Here is a 16,522-nt window from a genome sequence, read left to right on the forward strand (position 1 = left end):
ATTTAAAAATGATGAAATTCATAATTTTAATCACTTCAAACTAGATAACTGTAGCAATAAAGCAGGAATTTTAAGTACACACCATTCATTAGAATATTAGATAAATAAACGCAATTGCAATCTGCGCTTATTGGCATTTAGACTAATCGTTTCCCCTAATTTGCGTAAATGATTCTAATTATAAGCTATTAATGAAATATTTCGTTAGTCGATCCTCGTTAATGACCCTAAATCTGTAATCTATAACTAATAATCCATCATCGACAACATATTGAGCCAACATTAGTCTTATATTGGAGTTAAATTGGTTCGGATTTCTCCACCACATCACTCGCCAAACGAACTAATGTAAACCGATCGAACATTTTTAATTAAGGGTCGAGAAATCGTGTAAATTCGTCAGTGTACACACGGTGCCCGTTGTACCGGCGCATACGAATCGGCCCATAGTTCGCCAACTATAGTAGATACCATTACGAACAAAAACTCTAGATACTTCTACCAATACCGCCCATGTTTGCCGAAATAAAGAGATTTTTGTTTAGTTTCTTTTTAGATCCTAATATTATACGCATTAGGAGCTCTAATTGTTGGAATTAAGAGCTCTTAATAAGCTTCATAAGCATAATACAAATATAACGTAATAACCTTTTATTCGAAGAATGTGTAGGCGAAAGTACACGCTCATATTAAATGTAGCCTGTTTTTACCAGGTATGTAATAAGTGCCATGTAATAAGAGGACGTACCTTTGCCGTACATAGGGCACACATTCCTACCTTCGTTCTACTAGTCTTGGTATGAAGGGTCTGGAAAGTCTAGATTTACGAAAAAGTCTGTGATACATTCTGTTACATGAACTCAAGATTTTCTGCCACGGGGGTAAGCAGAAACTGTATAGCGTCACCTATTGCGATTCTTGCACACCTTTATACATTCAAGTCATACAAAACAATACATGCCGCCTTTGTATCTGGGTATCTACTATAAATCAACGAAATCGATTACTGCGTATGAAAATTTAAAATCTATTTAGAAGAAATTTTATTAAGTAAGTTATTCGCCAAGTAGTGATCTTCCGCGACATTTCAAATCAATATCTTCGAAAGTATTTGTTTGCGTAAGAAAATAAAAATCTAACCTAACCTACAAGACGAACATTAAAATAAACATTAGTCATCTATTACAGTGATCATGATCTAAAATCACTCCAATGAGGTCAACTTAATACATTGCGTTGCCCAGAAGTCGAGCTTTATAAGAGGCAGTATTTCGGATTTTGTACACCACTAATTAGTTAATTACATAAATCACGACCCAAACAGATTTCGTACGTAAATTGGCGTACTATGGAAATATATAAAGCCTTAGGCCAACGAGGGTGTTTTTATGTATGCAAATCCTCATGCATGGCAATCCTCCGGCCCAAGGGCATGTAGAGGTCTATAAGACTCTTTCATAGTAAAACCTTTTGATTTATTACCTACCGTGATTGTTACAGAAGAAATTTATGTTGATAATACGCAAAATTAATATTAGCTTTCTGTATTAAAAACTAATATTATCTACTTACTTACAAAATATTTTTCGTATGATACATAAAATGTATTATGTATTTGTAAATGAATAATTCATCGGTTTCATCGTGTTCAGAAAAAAAATGCAAATTGACAATTTTATTCTAGACTTTAGTTTCTAATAAGGTACTTATTTACAGAAAATAGAATTTAGGTAAATGCGTTAGTAATAGACAAGAGTGGATACTAGACGAGATAACGACCAATCGGTGACCTAGATAATATTAAAAAGCTAGGTTTAGGTTTACGTAGGAGGCTCGTTAGAAAAAAGCCATGGAAATCACTTAATATAAGCCTAAGCGTAGGCGCCAGCCGCGGCTGTCCTTTGAAATTGAATTAATTAAAATCTACCTACACTATAACGAAATCTGAAAGGTCATATATTTTCAATATTACAAGTAGGTGTATGTATTGTCGCCGAATATAATATTTCAGGAATCGCCTCCCATCGCCTTTGACAAGAAGCTCAGTACATTACTGGTAGTAAATAATTATGATATGTACCTATTTAGTGTGCACCTCTGCTTATACTTTCGTGGAATACGGTGTACCTATAATGTATATGTGTAATGGATGTACAAAAGTTTATTATTTTATAATTATACAGTTAGTGACAATCACAATTAGGTAACACACAGATAGCAGTAATATAGTTCAAACAATAATCTAGGTACAAGGTAGGGCGCCGCGCGACGCAGTCGCGCGCGCATGTGCTTTCACTACGGGCGTGTAGGGCCGACTGGCGACGTGAGGAGCGGTGGGAACGCCGCGGCTTGCGTTAGCGCGCGAAGCGCGTAACCGACGCGTCGGATGATATTCTCGTTATAACACAGCACGTAAACGACGCGACGGATGATATTCTCGCTACACACTCCCCCTCTAGTTCGGACATAGCGCCCTCGCGTTCGGACTAGCATCGAATTTACGGGGTCGACCACGCTTGCGCTTCTCACGAACCGGAGACACGATGTCGCCGACGAATGGCGTTAAGTGTGACACATGGTACCGTCCAATGTGTTCAGCTCGCGTAAGTCCCTCGATAACATAAGTGGTGGGACTTACCACTTCCCGAATACGATACGGGCCGTCTCTCCTAGGGATGAACTTCGCGGTTTGTCCACGGCCTGCGTCGTTCATACTCTGCGTCTTTAGGAGGACAAGGTCACCTACCTTATAATCCGGAGGCGTACGTCTACCTTCATCAGCATACTTCTTCCTGATGGACTGGGCCTGCTCATGGACATCCCTGGCATCTAGAAGTGCTGTCGACAACCTACGAAGGTAAGGCGTAATACTCGGTACGAAATTATCGTTATCCACGATGGCTTTCATATCAGCCACGACGTCAGATGGTGCGCGCAGCTCCCTTCCGAAGGTAAGAAAAGCCGGTGAAAACCCCGTACTCGCTGTCACGGCTGAATTCATCGCAAACCTTATAGCTGCGAGATGGCGATCCCAAGAGGCGTGGTCCTTCCCCACCAGAATTGCCAACTGGGGTTTGAGGTCCCGGTTCTTGCGTTCAACGGGGTTGCTTTCCGGGTGGTACAACGGCGTCAAAGACTGTTTGATACCCATCACGTGACATGCCTGTTGCATCACCTCAGCTACGAACTGAACTCCGTTGTCGCTGACCATCCTACGCGGGACTCCAAACCTCAAGAAGACTTCGCCGATTAAAATCTCAGCGCACTCTACGCTGGTGGCGGTCTCCAACGCAAATAACTCAACCCAGTGAGTACACACGTCCTCTATAATAAGAATCCAACGGTTACCTTTAGCCGTCTTCGGCAAAGGTCCAAACAAATCTACTGACACGACCTCGAACCGGCGAGTCACAGCAGGCGTCTGCAGTAGTCCTGCAGGCTTCTTGTTGTCTGCTTTATAACGCTGACAAGCAGCACAACGTCTAACATAGTCAGCAACGAAGGTTCTCATACCTACCCAAAAGTAGCGAGCTCTGATGCGCTGCAGGGTTCTCTCAACACCGAAATGACCTGCGGTGGGAGCGTCATGGAAGTCAGCAAGGATGCCCTCTCTTTCATGACTCGGTACCACGAGACAAGCGGAGTCAGCGTCGTCAGCCTCGGGTGCACACCGATACAATACTCCATCAGACATCAGATAACCTCGTTCTGACCAGCCCCTCCCCCTAGACGGATCGGAGTCCTCCAGATCCTCTACGATCGTCTTCAGTTCGGGGTCTTTGAGCTGGTTATCACGTACGTCGGCAGGTGCCCTGTGCGGTATATCTACAGTTACTAAGCATACCTCGCATCCACCTGGGTCCTTTCCACAGCAGGCGGGGCGGCTTAGCGCGTCTGCAATCACGTTCACCTTACCGGGGGTGTACTGGATCTGTAAGTTATAAGCCTGAAGGGTCAATGCCCACCTTGCCAAACGGCCACTGGGGGACTTCAAACTCATCAACCAACGTAAGGGTTGATGGTCGGATTTGACGATGACCTCCGATCCTTCGATGTAGCCCCTGAACTTAGTCACCGCCCAGACCACAGCTAGTGCCTCCCTTTCCGTGGTGGTATAGTTGCGCTCAGCTGGTAACAGCAACCGACTGGCGTACTCCACAGGCCTCTCATCAGGGCCCTCCCCTGCATCAGAACTGCTCCGAGACAGTAACCACTACTGTCGGTATTAAGAGAAGGGCTTACCTTCGTCGGCTTGACGGAGTATGGGCGCGGTGACCAGGAGTCTCTTGATGTGCTCGAACGCAGCCTGCTGCTCCTCATGCCACCTCCACGAGCTATTCTTCTTGAGAAGGTCAGTTAAAGGCTTCGCGACAGCGGCGTAATTCGGCACAAATCGCCGGAACCAGCTTGACGTAGCTAAGAAACCTTTAAGCTGCCTCTCGTTCTTCGGGGCAGGCATGTCAGCTATGGCTGAGGTCTTCTCCGGGTCTACCTGTAAACCACCGGGTACAATGATGTGACCCAGGAAACGCACCGAATCACAGGCAAAACAACTTTTCTTGCGGTTAACACGCAGATTAAATTTATCCAGCCTATCGAAGACTGCCTCCAGATCCTCGAGGTGTTCTTCAAATGTGGGCGACAGAACAATCAGGTCATCTAGGTAGCCTAGGATACTTACCGATCTACCACCACCCCGGGGGTCTGAGGATGTCACAGCGCCGTCACTGGTCTCGAGTGTCCGTGCTGGTACAACCAGGTTCGACCGGAACCGGTCGATCAGTCTCTGGAACGTGGCACCGGAGTTGCGCAATCCCATGGGCATTCTCTTAAACCTGTAGGTACCAGAGGGCGTAACAAACGCGGTCTTGTCACGATCCTCTTCCGCGACACTTACCTGGAAATAGCCAGAATGAAGGTCGAGCGTTGACATGTAGGCGGTGGTCTTCGCGGCATGAAGAACGTCTTCTATGCGCGGCAGTGGGTACCGGTCAGGCTCCGTCACAGCATTGAGCTTGCGGTAATCCACACATAACCGGACGCCACCGTCTTTCTTCTTCACCAACACTACGTTCGCGGCCCACGGCGACTCACACTCCTCTATAACGTCTGCTCGCAGCAGCTTCTCGAGCTCACCGTCCAGCAGCTGCTTCTTACCTGCCGACATCCGGTAGGGTGGTGAGGCGGTAGGCTCCTGCCTCTCGCCTACTCGAATGTGGTGAGTAGCGTAAGATGTAGCTGGTCCCTCGGTGGCGAAGCGTGCAGCCTTAGATATTATAAGCTGGTTGAGCTGCGTCCTCTGAGCAGGTGACAGCTTAGATCCCTCGTTTTCTCTCAGTGCCAGGCCGGTGGTGTTAACCTGCATCAGCTCTGCGTCACTGGTGGACATAAGACTGTAAGAGCGCACAAAGGGTACCTTCACCTTTGTGGAATCTGAAAAGTACCAACAACCACGTTGAAGGTCAAGCAAAATACCAGATTTCGTAATAAAATCTTGTCCGAGAAGCGTCCTATTCTCCGCCCCTGGTATAACAATAAATGTTGTAGGTACAATACGTCCCCGTACTACAACATTCGTATCGCACAACAACACGTCACGTGTATGTTGGGTCCCGTCGGCCAACCCTATCGTGCGGCGGGCCGATGTAAAACTAGTCCCGTTCTTTAACAAAATAGCATACAAACCGGGGCTAGCTAAGCTTTCGGTAGCGCCGGTATCAAGCACAGCGACACCTAATAACGAAGCCACTTCAATATTTATCGTCGGCTGCGACGTGGAGGAATCGTGTGTATAAGCACTTTGGAAACTTACCTTCCCGTCGGCGGCCGCGGCTGGTGTATCTTCCTTGCACTTGCCTTTACAAGTGGGACATTTCGACCGAATAACGCCTTCACGACCGCAACCATAACAAGCTAACTCATTACCTTTCGACTTACACTCGTCCATCGTGTGTCCGAAACGTTTGCAGCGTGCACAGCGTGGTCTAACACGTTTAGAAGTCGCGCTACTACTATCTATGTTCGAACTAGAGTCGGACGTAGTCGTTTGAGGGTTAACATTTTTCACCGCAGCCGTTTGCGGGTTAATATTTTTACCGGTCGAGGTTGAAGGGTTATCTTTATCACGTAAGTTCGTGTTCGCGGTATTATTGTTGTGAGACGATGTACTAGATTGGTTCGCTTCGCCCAGCATCTCCTCTACGTACCTAGCTCTCTCAAGTAGACAGTCGACACTACTTACGCTATCACGCGGAACACGTTTGCGGATTCTACGGTGTAACAGGCCATACACTATATCGAGTTGCATTTGTTCTGGTAAAGGATATGGTAACCGCGAAATGTTAGCACGCACACGCGAAATATATACGTCGGCACTTTCACTTTGTTGTTCTGTCGCGAATATGTCGCGTAAGACCCTGTGGGCTGGGCGCGCCGCGCCGTACATGAAGCGCAGCCGGCGTAACGCGTCGTCCCAGCTCTCCACCGTAGGTCGCACTCCTCGCCACCACACGGCGGCGTCTCCGGTCAGCAGCATCGGCAGTCCTCGTAACGCGTGGTCGTCTGAGACGCCTGCGCACTCCTTGTAGACGAGCACGCTCTCGATGAACGCTTCCACGACGTCGGCGTTGCAGGCGGCTCCATCGAACCGAGCCGTGCACCGGGTAAAATTGCTCTGCGCAGTGTGCACCGCGTGCACTCCTGTAGCAGGAGGTTGAGTCGACCCCCTCATCACGCTGGCCAGGATCCTAGATAGCTGGTCTTCCGTCATTGTGATCATATTCGTATCGCGTCGGTCCGTTGTGGTAGGTGACGCCGCCGCCATGTTGTTGTCCGCGGCGGTTCCCGCCACTCGCGTATCCGTGAACTCTTCGTCACTATCACTACTGCGGTTCTCGATGGCCGTCTGTCCGCGTGTTTTCGGCATCTTCTCGAGACACGACGGTTACAGCCTCGGTACAGTAGGTACACAACAGACTTCAACAGAGCGTGGAATACGTTCGCACTCGCGTAGGTACTTTCGAGCACGAGCCCCACGTTGGGCGCCATTTTGTAATGGATGTACAAAAGTTTATTATTTTATAATTATACAGTTAGTGACAATCACAATTAGGTAACACACAGATAGCAGTAATATAGTTCAAACAATAATCTAGGTACAAGGTAGGGCGCCGCGCGACGCAGTCGCGCGCGCATGTGCTTTCACTACGGGCGTGTAGGGCCGACTGGCGACGTGAGGAGCGGTGGGAACGCCGCGGCTTGCGTTAGCGCGCGAAGCGCGTAACCGACGCGTCGGATGATATTCTCGTTATAACACAGCACGTAAACGACGCGACGGATGATATTCTCGCTACATATGTGTAATTTTTATAAATACATTGTGTACGTACATTTTCCTCTTTTTTTACAGTTCCTTACGTACATTTAATATGTAAGCAAATGTTTATAATAGGTAGGCGTCTTGTTATCAGACATATCTGCGTGGGCACCAACTTTCTTATGTTTAATGTTCAACATAAAACCATAAATAACAACTTCAGTTACATCTTGTAAAGCAAAGATAGAAATGAGATCATTAAAAACCTTATGAAAAAGTGAAATGTTTGTTCGCACATCAGTAACATTGAAACCTCTATTTGAAAAGAAACTTTCTAGTTTTGTAACAGAGCTCATTGTTCATTGTTCAACAGTTACGGTAACAGTTCGTTGTATTCCGTTAAACAAACTGATTAAACCAGTTCACGATTTAATTCCATCGCATTTAGGGAGTGTTTAAAACCCATGTGTTTAAGTTTCTCGCGAACTTTCAGTGCTTTTGTTTAAATCCTAGGTAAGTCTGTTTCATTTCCCAGTGGTGTGAAAGAGACCGAGATAAATAGATGTTTTGTATTTGGGTAAGCTATTCTATTTATCTCTCTCTAGTTAAAGACAAAGCAGAGCTCCTTTTAGTCATCAGTGCAATGTTTATCGGGAATTTGATGCTAGAACTTATCCTACGTACTCTTTAATCATATACCTAATAAATCATATAAGCTAGGGAAGGAAATCATTAAACTGCAATTACAACCTAACTAGATTCATATTGATTGCATGCTAATTTTACAGGAACCCTAGCTAATAGATTTTCCTAGAAAAAGAAGACTATTTTCTTAGGGTCAAAGAAAAACAATGTTGTCGGACACAGATACAGCTTGGTATGCGCCAAACAACATCTGTGTACTTACCTTAACCACTAACACTTACATAGAAACACTTATCCCTCTCCCGTTTTCTCATTGTGGATAAGATTATGACATCATTTCCCCCTAGAGAGTGCTATTAGTAGCCACTTGAAGCAGCCAAGTGCCCAATAATTTTGACTTAGTCACTGACTACAAGTAAAGTCTTGTTTGATTTACATTGTTATTATAATAGACTTCGTTGTTTTAGGCTAGTTTTCATCTAAAATATTAGCGAAACTTTCCAAGTCATTAATATCATATAAATAGATTTAATTTCTACGATATCAGATATAAAACTATTGGATTTGTAGCATAAGATTAAATAAAAGTCTGAGTCTATGTTGGTTAAACCTCCTTTCTTAACTTCGAGACGAATCATCAAACACGCATTACATGTAAAAGGGCTCCCCCAAAGCAAATCAAAACCCGGTGCATATATTTATCGGGTGAGTTAGTCCGAATATATATAAAAGTCGAATGGAGCAAAACTCTTCTTTTTTGAAGTGCGTTAAAAAACCATTTCTCCCGTATTTAAATAAGATATTTTCAAGCGGAAAAATCTTTATTTCCGTCGGGGGTAGACGAAGGTAAAGGATGTTTTCTCATTTACAAACGTAACCATTCGTAAAAGTATAATAATAAGAAGGTTTTATTAGATAAAATATTAACTAGGAATACACTTTAAAGGTTCGTATTAGTTTCCAGAAGTTTTCCAATAAATATGAATACAGTACAAAGTACACAGTAGACAACATGTAGGCACGTGAAAGTTTCCACGCAGTGACGTAACGTGAGAGTAACGAGAGCCGAAAGAAATTGCTCCAGCAGCCATGCCAGCTGTTTCATCTGTACACGATGTCGGCTATTTGTCATCCCAGGCGAATGCGCGATCACCTAACAAACTGCCTTTACTTACAAATGCCCCAAAACATAAATCCAACATGTTACTGTTGTTTGGTTCCAACAACTGAATCGCTGACCAAGCCCATACTGAAACCGCTTATAAGTTCCGCGGTGTTTTCATACCAAAACTTTGGGAACAATTTAATTTTGTTTTTGTATTGGTAACGCAACTCCGATCGATCATTTTAAGTGAAACCTGGCACGTCTGTCTGTGAGGATTATATACCATAAGCCTTATTGAAGTTCCAAATAGACGCAGATTTAATTTATAGACCGTCGATGGCCTCCTGAACTGAGTAAATTAATTAGAATTTTGACATAGGCCGCTGTCAGGCGCCCTACTCGGTGGTAGTGTACGGCACCTCCACAGGAATACTAAATCCCTCGGACACTTTCGCCAAACGGTCCGCTTAATTAAATTTATGCTTGACAAAGTCTTAACATTTCATTTTGATGTAACAATTACTTAGATTTTATTTTACAAATAAACTAAACCCCAGTATTACAAATTAGCGACTCTCTCCGGTATGATGTGCTACTCTTTCACTTTTCTGTGATTTTCGAATTTATTTCTGTTATAAGATTTTATTTTGCCAACTTATTTTAAAAATGAATGTTATTTAAGAATACCTACCTTCTACAGCACTGTATACCGGTGTTTATTTTTATTCATAAAATGAATTTAGCTCGACTTGCTTTAGTAATTTGGGGTTAACAAAATCCTAAGCTACGTAATGTACGAATGTAAGTACATAAATATTTATATGTAAGCGCACAGGTACAGGAATTATTAATGTTCCACGATGCTCGCGGCACGCGCCTCGGTCGTATGATTTATGTGATGAACTTTACAGGAAATCCTAATTTTAACTTGGGAGTTAATTTTTTGTAAAAAGCTCATGAAAGGCGGCGGTTATCCGTCTGACATAACTGACAAGACGTCTATAACAAAACTACGTCGGGACTCAGTTACCGTTTATAACTGTTTACTTTGTTCAATTTTACTTTTTGTAAACAATTTCAGTTACGTAAACAAGAGTTTAACAGATCTGCGGTAAGTACTGTTGCTAAGTGCCCACTTCATTTAAGTCTTTCAAACATGATTTCCGTTTTCACTTAGCTAAGTTTTTTCAGATTGTGTGACAACAAAATTCTTTTCTTTACTCCTAAAACGAATTATAATTTTTTGTTACTTTTGAGAAAGTAATAGAATGGCGTGATGGTTGTTGTTGCTCGCGAACTTGTTACTGAATTAAATTGCCTGACAATGAAAATCATTTATTTTTGTTTGGTAATTCTTTAGTAAAACAGGTTCTGAAACTATGAAGTCAACATGAAAATAATAAAGTTACTTGTCAAAATAAAAATAAAACCTTTTCTAAAATAAAGCGTAATATTTTATCGTGATTCATCTACATTACATCAGATTAGTGAAATATATTTGCAAGTATCTTCCTCGACTGTCATCTCCGTTACAGACAGTCGAATAGATACGGAACACTGGTCCCGCCGCCCGCCGCACTCGCAGCCAAGATTTTTACGTATTTTATTAAAAGTCAACCTCCATTCTGGCTGATATCCGAAACACGTCCATTTAATACCGTTATATTCATATAAAACCTTAGAAATTCGCATCCTTTATGCAAATATCCTCCCACCGTAAAAAGTTTGAGGCCCTTACATTGTCAGTGGGCTACATAAAGAAAAAAATATCCCAACAGTTATGAGCTAGCCTATAAGCAGTAAATCAGATCTGATTGTAAAAAGAAGGAAAGTTTTTAGTTTAGCCGGAGATCTAATAAGCGTATAGGAGCCGACATCGGTTTTATTAGGTTTTCGGATAAAACGAACTTGAAACAATAGAAAGACTCCGTACAACATATGATTGGATTGCCTTTTAGTAAAGACCTCTTTTCTTCTGGTAAGGACAAAGGTATGGATAGAATGAAATTGCTTTAATTGTTAATTGCCATGTTTGGTCGCAGAGTTGGTTAATGTTTTATTGATTTTTCTATGGTTAAATTCTTAGTACTTACAGCGTCTAGTATTGTGGACTGAGTAGCTATGTCCATAAATATATCAATAGTCATTCATACCGTCTCTTTAAAGAAATAAAACCGTAATTGAATTGAAATTTATTTTATTTTTATTGATTTAATTGCCGCCTACGAAGCAGAATATTACATTCTTTTACTGACTTAAAAACACGCAGTACAAACAAAATAACCGTTATTTAAACTTTATTAAATATATTTTTAAGTAAAATGAAACGTTCCGGGGCTGCGGACTACCTAGCGGGGCTCCGGCTTGAAAAGCAGGAGTAGGAACGGGGTGGTTTTTAGTCAGTAAGAGTCTGACACTCCCTCTCGCCTCGCCAAAGGCGAGAGAAGTCATTGGATGATAAGAGTCCTCCAAAAAAAAGTAAAATTAAACGTAATCTCACCTATCATTTACTAGATACACATAAGCTTGTTGTTATTAAATTAAATTCAAGTAATTTGGCGCCAAGCTTTTACACATGACATTCATATTTATTCACCTTGCCATAATATTGCATTGTCATCCAACTAATAATACATATATTTACTTAGCCGTTACACTGGAAATGGGTCAAATTCAGCTTTACAAGGTTGAATTGCATACATACACACAGACAAAAGGACATAAATAAATAAAAGCGTATAAAATGTCAGAACAACAAAAACACGTTTTTCTCTGCATCACATCAAAGATTGTCTGGTGACAATGTACGTAGCATTAAATCCGCCAATGAAATTTAATTATTTTGTATGAAGAATAAATTCATTAATAAATTGAGATATTGTTAACAATTTATCATTTAAGTAGATATGCGTATGCGAATTTTCCAGTTAAACAGCTTGTGTTTTCAGAAAACTGAACTCGCATGAAAATGTCTGCGCTTTAAGTTTCCATTCCATACGGCTTATTCGACAATTCCGGTAACGAATAACCACGAGTCAATATATAACCGTAGAGATATATGTATGTTATATATGTACGTACGTAAGTGTACGGCCGTTTTAAAATTGAACGCAACGTTGAATCGCTTGAAATATGTTTAAAATATGTGCGCGATTGTGAGTGCCGAAAATTCGCGTATGGGTAGTTCTTCAGAGACAAAATTTTCGATGTCTTTGGGAATATTTTTGAAACCAACTAACAAAACGGCATGTAATATTTTTTTTAATACAGTTTAGCTATATCAGTTACTAGGACAAATAATATTTTTTAAATAATTGCAGTCTAGGTACAAAATATTTTTTTTAAAGCTTGTTCTTCTGATTCATATGGTGTGTCCGTTTGCCATTTTCCGGAACAAAGTAGTCGATTTCGCATTTTCCCTTTGATACTTCAATATAAATTATAATTACATCGAAAGGAGATGAGTTGTCCTCTTCAAAAAAAAATATGCAGTCGTTATAACTATGTTAGTATGATTATAAATAAATAAATAAGAAGTGTCCGGCGTATAATACTGATTAATATGGCGTAAGCTACGAATGACCATACTTGGTCGGGTATTAATAATGAGAGTCTGGCTTCCTGTGCGGAGGGAAACCAGGTGTGCAACGGACAAGCTAGGAGGCGGACGTGCGGCTGGTTGGCTTAGATCCAGGTGTTACTAAGGTAAATATCTGATTCATCTGTGTTTGGTTTACATGTCATCCTGATTACAATGCCTATTTTATAAAATTTACTTTACAGTTTTAAAACTTCAATCTATGTTTCGTGTGAAGCTTTTTGGTTATACATTCGTGTAGAAAAGTGATAAGAATGAAGTCTGTATATACGATGAGTTATGCATGATTGTAAGCAAAATCCTGATTTATCTGTGCCTGATTCGTATGGTCAAAACCGCATATGAATCATAAAATAATGCTCTTGTTGCGTTGTCCATTTTTTTACTAGTCTTATTTTTAAATTAACTTAGCTATAAATGTTATAGCTACAATTTAAAATCTTTTTGTGAGGAATTTAATTAATATGAGTCTGAAATTGCTAATCCGCCCTGAGCAAGCGTGATGATGAATGCTCGTGACTTCTCTGTGCGAAAGTACTCGAAAATGGTATGCTAACAATTAAAATAAATACAGAGCTCATTTACATACAATTTTCAATTGTTCAACAGATTCATTTGTAACAATTTCTGATTCATCTGGGCAGAAAATATTCAAACGTCGATATTTCGAAAACTATATTTTTAAAACGAGTCCCTCATTCAAATATACGTTATTTGGTATAACTATTTTCATATGAACACGTGTTACAGATCTTAAAGTGGAATTAAATTTTGGCCATATGAATCAGTCGAAGAATCAAATTTCGAAGAACTACCCGTATATTAAAAACTGCACATCAAACGTAGGTACATATACATATATTCTTAAAAGAGATAAACAAAGAAAGTGTATCATAAAGTCTTCAACTACGTTTATCAGAAATCAATTGGAAGAAAATCCCAATAACACTTTGTCCAACCCGACAATTTAGAAGCCCTTTGTTCGGTTGCGTAGAAAATTAATTACTTCTCAATAAACTCTTATTAATCTCCACAAAGCAACCATCTCAATAATATCAGTTGGCCAATCTAATTTCAGGGCAAATTAATTAGCAACGTATTAATTTCTAATAATCATCCTTACCTAAACAATGATATCGGTGATTATGTCATCTGTATCATAATAATTAGTTTGTTGTAATAAGACTCGTATTTATTTACCCAACATACAGTTAGTGATTGAAAATGTTATATCTTTAGACTATTTCTCTTTTAAAAAGCATTGCTGGGGCAATGCAATGCAATGCACGCTATTGTGTGGGCACTAGGATTTTCTCTTGTGTCGTGGGTGCGTTTACAAACATACAAGTTCACATGCACATGACATCCAGACCCGAAACAACAATTTGTGAATCACACTAGAGTTGCTCCGTGCGGGAATGGAAACTGCTACACGTTGCACGGCCGCCACCGCGCCAACCGTGCCGTTAGTTTTGGAAGCATAATATGCACTCGTAAATGTATGTAATATATAAAATTATAAGTACCGTACTTATTTGCTTTTCATAACCAAGTTATGTGAGTATTGTAGATGTGCAAGATATCACAGAATAACGAAAATCAAATTTTATACACGCCATTAAATACATAAGTATTTAAAAAAGAAGTTAAAGATACCACTTCCTACCTTCCTAAGATAGTGTACAGTGTACAAACTTTTATATAGTAATGTTATGTGATGTTTGAAGACTATACATACGATTTGCAGCTTAGCTTCTCTTGGTGTTTCTTTAGGAAATAAGGTCAATATTCTTGTTTGAACTAATAAAACAGCTACCTTAAGACGCGATCCCAATAAATCTGGGATCATACACACGGACCATGGAATAATAAACTGGATTTAGTTCTATTTTAAATTTTGCTACGCTGTTAATTGGAACTAAAATTCTATGTAAGTTTTCGTGTCAAAACCTATGTAGATATCTGTCATGTTTTTACAATCTTACGATTTTTCAATAAAGTAAACAATCTATTTTAAAGGACTGTTACGTAATGACTAGGATGGCAATATGTCACAGGATTGATACCCATACGTAACAATTCTTTATGCGATCTAATTGTTGCTCCGCATCTAGGTGTGATGTGCATATGAAATGGTGTTTTTATAAACACGCCTATACAGAAGAAAATAGTAACGTGAGACAACGTTTAAAAAAAATAAAGCTTCACGACTGAACGGTTGGCACGGTGACTGGACAACTGACTGCCCTGCAACGTGTAGATTTATCAATTCCCGCACGAAGCAGCTCTTTGTGTGATCCACAAATTATTGTTTCAAAGTATTGGTCTGGGTGTCATGTGCATATGAACCTGTATGTTTGTAAACGTACCTACTACACAGGAGAAAATCATAGAGTAAACCTAAAGGCAGAGTTCTCAAAAAAAGCTGCTTACGTAACTACGTAGTGTTGGAAGAAAAGCAGGATTTTATTGAATGGGAAGGATCTGATAAGAAATGTCGAAGGTCAATGGGAATATCTCCTGATCTCCAATATCTCCGTTCTCGTACAAGCTAGCGACAATCGTTACGGGGAATCAGGACATTCGGAACCCGAAAAATGTGACGTCGGGTCTTGCTAAGAATGTCGTGTCACCCCTAATGGATTATGAAGGGCTGACAGCTGTAACACCAAGTACACGGACATTTAACCGATTTTGATTCAAAATATTCAAATAAAAAATGTTACTATCATTGTCGTTTAAATTGAAGAAGTAAACCAAATAACCTTTAAAGCTAAAAGCAGAAATCAGAGATCTGTAAACCAGAAATGTTTTCAATTTCGAAATAAGCCCGCAGTAATTTACAAAAGTCAGAAGCAGGATAAGCCGCATAATGAATCCCAACACTAATCCGGAATTCTTCCTAGGAATGAAAAAAATAACTTCCTTGAAAATCCTAATAATTGCAAATGGTACCTTCAGCTAATCTCTTTTAAGTACAGATTAGTATGGAAGGTAATTCGAGAACAATGCACTTAGCAAACATTTTTATATCTTTATTTTAATAGCGCAAACCTTTTTACTTGCTGAATAAATATTTATCTAACTATTATAACTGAAACCACCATAGAAATAAAATATTGAAATACATTTCATTGTTCTCAAAATAACACACAAATTAACATTTTATTTGTATTTCAATTCATTTCATCGTCAAGATACTGTTAAAAATACTGTTTTGCGGCCTATAAATAAGACATTTACATTGACTCTTAAGATATTATTTTTCACAATAATTAAACAATTGGAATGACGTCAGATGTAACTGTAAGTCATTATAATACATGCACGTAAGTACTGACTTACTTTGTAAGGTTCCCACATTTAGCTAGCAATCTGGAAGCAATAGAAACGCTTCGAGTATCGTTGACAGATTCAATACTTTCATGATTGATGGCGTCACATTCGATTAAGGCTAAAATATTTATTTTCCTATTAAAAAATCAAACTGAACATTAATCTCATCACAATGCAATAAATCAAAAAATATTCGTCGTTACTCTTTTGTTTCTAATTCATACAATACCAACTACTAAAAAACAGGAGAAGGAACGGGGTGGATTTTAGGGTTTTTAGTAAGTAAGAGTCTGACACTCCTAACCCAAGGCGGGAAGAAGTCATTAAACGATTCCCCTCCTCAAAAAAAAGCATACTCTATCTAGTGATTGGTGGACTTATTTTAAATACATAACACAAATCCCCCATCATCTTTACCTGCAAGATAAAATAAACACTGTAAGAGCTTTTTAATACAGCCACACTGAAACAACATGAACTGTTAACATATTGCTAATTAGGTATAATGGACTTCGTAGTATAC

Source organism: Spodoptera frugiperda, chromosome 28 (assembly GCF_023101765.2).
Source record: "Spodoptera frugiperda isolate SF20-4 chromosome 28, AGI-APGP_CSIRO_Sfru_2.0, whole genome shotgun sequence".
In the NCBI taxonomy this organism is placed as follows: Eukaryota; Metazoa; Arthropoda; class Insecta; order Lepidoptera; family Noctuidae; genus Spodoptera; species Spodoptera frugiperda.